This window comes from Triticum aestivum, chromosome 4A, assembly GCF_018294505.1.
Source record: "Triticum aestivum cultivar Chinese Spring chromosome 4A, IWGSC CS RefSeq v2.1, whole genome shotgun sequence".
Lineage (NCBI taxonomy): Eukaryota > Viridiplantae > Streptophyta > Magnoliopsida > Poales > Poaceae > Triticum > Triticum aestivum.
Window position 1 is genome coordinate 581,882,457 of NC_057803.1, and position 4,432 is coordinate 581,886,888.

The window sequence follows — 4,432 nt, forward strand, 5'->3', positions numbered from 1 at the left end:
AAGACGCATTTTTCCGACTTGGGTTCGAGCTTTTCAGGTTGAAGTTTCTTGACATAAGCATCGCATCCCCAAACTTTTAGAAACGACAACTTAGGTTTCTTACCAAACCATAATTCAAACGGTGTCGTCTCAATGGATTTCGACGGAGCCCTATTTAAAGTGAATGCGGCAGTCTCTAAAGCATAGCCCCAAAAAGATAGCGGTAAATCGGTAAGAGACATCATAGACCGTACCATATCTAATAGAGTGCGATTATGACGTTCGGACACACCATTACGCTGAGGTGTTCCAGGCGGCGTGAGTTGTGAAACTATTCCACATTTTCTTAAGTGTGTGCCAAATTCGTGACTCAAGTATTCTCCTCCACGATCTGATCGTAGAAACTTGATTTTCCTGTCACGTTGATTCTCAACCTCACTCTGAAATTCCTTGAACTTTTCAAAGGTTTCAGACTTGTGTTTCATTAAGTAGACATACCCATATCTCCTCAAGTCATCAGTGAGGGTGAGAACATAACGATAGCCACCGCGAGCCTCAACACTCATTGGACCGCACACATCAGTATGTATGATTTCCAATAAGTTGGTTGCTCGCTCCATTGTTCCTGAGAACGGAGTCTTGGTCATTTTACCCATGAGGCATGGTTCGCACGTGTCAAATGATTCATAATCAAGAGACTCTAAAAGTCCATCTGCATGGAGCTTCTTCATGCATTTGACACCTATGTGACCAAGGCGGCAGTGCCACAAATATGTGGGACTATCATTATCAACCTTACATCTTTTGGTACTCACACTATGAATATGTGTAGCATCACGCTCGAGATTCATTAAGAATAAACCATTCACCATAGGAGCATGACCATAAAACATATCTCTCATATAAATAGAACAACCATTATTCTCGGATTTAAATGAGTAGCCATCTCGAATTAAACGAGATCCCGATACAATGTTCATGCTCAAAGCTGGCACTAAATAACAATTATTAAGGTTTAAAACTAATCCCGAGGTAAATATAGAGGTAGCGTGCCGACGGCGATCACATTGACCTTGGAACCATTCTCGACGCGCATCGTCACCTCGTCCTTTGCCAGTCTCCGCTTATTCCGCAGCCCCTGCTTTGAGTTACAAATGTGAGCAACTGCACCGGTATCAAATACCCAGGAGCTACTATGGGTACTAGTAAGGTACACATCAATTACATGTATATCATATATACCTTTCGTTTTGCCGGCCTTCTTGTCCGCTAAGTATTTGGGGCAGTTCCGCTTCCAGTGACCACTTCCCTTGCAATAAAAGCACTCAGTCTCGGGCTTGGGTCCATTCTTTGGCTTCTTCCTGGCAGCTTTCTTGCCAGGCGCGGCAACTTCCTTGCCGTCCTTCTTGGAGTTCTTTTTACCCTTGCCCTTCTTGAACTTAGTGGTTTTATTTACCATCAACACTTGATGTTCCTTCTTGACTTCTACCTCTGCTGATTTCAGCATTGCAAATACCTCAGGAATGGTCTTTTCCATCCCCTGCATATTGAAGTTCATCACAAAGCTCTTGTAGCTTGGTGGAAGCGACTAGAGGATTCTGTCAATGATCGCGTCATCCGGGAGATTAACTCCCAGCTGAGTCAAGCGGTTATGTAACCCAGACATAGTGAGTATGTCCTCACTGACAGAACTATTTTCCTCCATCTTACAACTGAAGAATTTGTCGGAGACTTCATATCTCTCAACCCGGGCATGAGCTTGGAAAACCATTTTCAGCTCTTCGAACATCTCATATGCTCCATGTCTCTCAAAACGCTTTTGGAGCCCCAGCTCTAAGCTGTAAAGTATGCCACACTGAACGAGGGAGTAGTCATCAGCACGTGTCTGCCAGGCGTTCATAACGTCTTGGTTCTGTGGGACGGGTGGATCACCTAGCGGTGCTTGTAGGACATAATCTTTCTTGGCAGCTATGAGGATGATCCTCAGGTTTCGGACCCAGTCCGTATAGTTGCTGCCATCGTCTTTCAGCTTGGTTTTCTCTAGGAACGCGTTGAAGTTGAGGACTACGTTGGCCATTTGATCTACAAGACATATTGCAAAGATTTTAGACTAAGTTCATGATAATTAAGTTCATCTAATCAAATTATAATGAACTCCCACTTAGATAGACATCCCTCTTCTAGTCATCTAAGTATAACATGATCCGAGTTAGCTAGGCCATGTCCGATCATCACGTGAGACAGACTAGTCAACGTCGGTGAACATCTTCATGTTGATCGTATCTTCTATACGACTCATGCTCGACCTTTCGGTCTTCTGTGTTCCGAGGCCATGTCTATACACATGCTAGGCTCGTCAAGTCAACCTAAGTGTTTGCATGTGTAAATCTGTCTTACACCCGTTGTATGTGAACGTTTGAATCAAACACCCGATCATCACGCGGTGCATTGAAGCAACGAACTGTCGCAACGGTGCACAGTTAGGGGGAACACTTTCTTGAAATTATTATGAGGGATCATCTTATTTACTACCGTCGTTCTAAGTAAACAAGATGCAAAACATGATAAACATCAAATGCAATCAAATTATAATAGTGACATGATATGGCCAATATCACATAGCTCCATTGATCTCCATCTTGGGGCTCCATGATCATCTTGTCACCGGCATGACACCATGATCTCCATCATCATGATCTCCATCATTGTGTCTCCATGAAGTTGCTCGCCAACTATTACTTCTACTACTATGGCTAATGCGTTTAACAATGAAGTAAAGTAATTTACATGGCGTTTCTCAATGACACGCAGGTCATACAAAAATAAAGACAACTCCTATGGCTCCTGCCGGTTGTCATACTCATCGACATGCAAGTCGTGATTCCTATTACAATAGCATGAACATCTCATACATCACATATAGATAATTCATCATTCATCACAACTTTGGCCATATCATATCACAAAGCACTTGCTGCAAAAACAAGTTAGACGTCCTCTAATTGTTGTTGCAAGTTTATGGTGGCTGAAGTAGGGTTCTAGCAAGAACGTTTTCTTACCTACGTGAAAGCCACAACGTGATTTGTCAACTTCTATTTACCCTTCATAAGGACCCTTTTCATCGAATCCGCTCCAACTAAAGTAGGAGAGACAGACACCCGCCAGCCACCTTATGCAACTAGTGCATGTTAGTCGGTGGAACCGGTCTCACGTAAGCATACGTGTAAGGTTGGTCCGGGCCGCTTCATCCCACAATACCGTTGAAGCAAGATAAGACTAGTAGCGGCAAGAAAGTTGACAACATCTACGCCCACAACAAATTGTGTTCTACTCGCGCAAGAAGAACTACGCATAGACCTAGCTCATGATGCCACTGTTGGGGAACGTTGCAGAAAACAAAATTTTCCTACGGTTTCACCAAGATCCATCTAGGAGTTCATCTAGCAACGAGTGATCGGATTGGATCTACATACCTTTGTAGATCACGCGCGGAAGCGTTCAAAGAACGGGGATGAGGTAGTCGAACACGACGTGATCCAAATCACCGAAGATCTTAGCACCGAACGGACGGTGCCTCCGCGTTCAACACACGTACGGTCTGCATAACGTCTCCTTCTTATTGATCCAGCAAGAGGGAAGGAGAGGTTGAGGAAGATGGCTCCAGCAGCAGCACGACGGCGTGGTGGTGATGGAGTTGCAGTACTCCGTCAGGGCTTCGCCAAGCGCTATGGAGGAGGAGGAGGTGTTGGAGAGGGAGAAGGAGGCAACCAAAGGCGTGGGAGAAAAGCCCTCCTTCCCTCACTATATATAGGAGGGCCAAGGGGGGGGGGCGCCTTCCCTAGGAGATCCAATCTCCTAGGGTGGGCCGGCGGCCAAGGGGGGTTTCCCTCCCCCCCCAAGGCACCTAGGAGGTGCCTTCCCCTCCTAGGACTCTTTCCCCTTGTAACCCTAGGCGCATGGGCCTCTTGGGGCTGGTGCCCTTGGCCCATGTAGGCCAAGGCACACCCCCTACAGCCCATGTGGCCCCCCGGGACAGGTGGCCCCACCCGGTGGACCCCCGGGACCCTTCCGGTGGTCCCGGTACAATACTGATAACCCCGAAACTTGTCCCGATGCCCAAAACAGGACTTCCCATTATATAAATCTTTACCTCCGGACCATTCCGGAACTCCTCGTGACGTCCGGGATCTCATCCGGGACTCCGAACAACATTCGGGTTACTGCATATACATATCCCTACAACCCTAGCATCACCGAACCTTAAGTGTGTAGACCCTACGGGTTCGGGAGACATGTAGACATGACCGAGATCGCTCTCTGGTCAATAACCAATAGCGGGATCTGGATACCCATGTTGGCTCCCACATGCTCCACGATGATCTCATCGGATGAACCACGATGTCGAGGATTCAATCAACCCCGTATGCAATTCCCTTTGTCAATTGGTATGTTA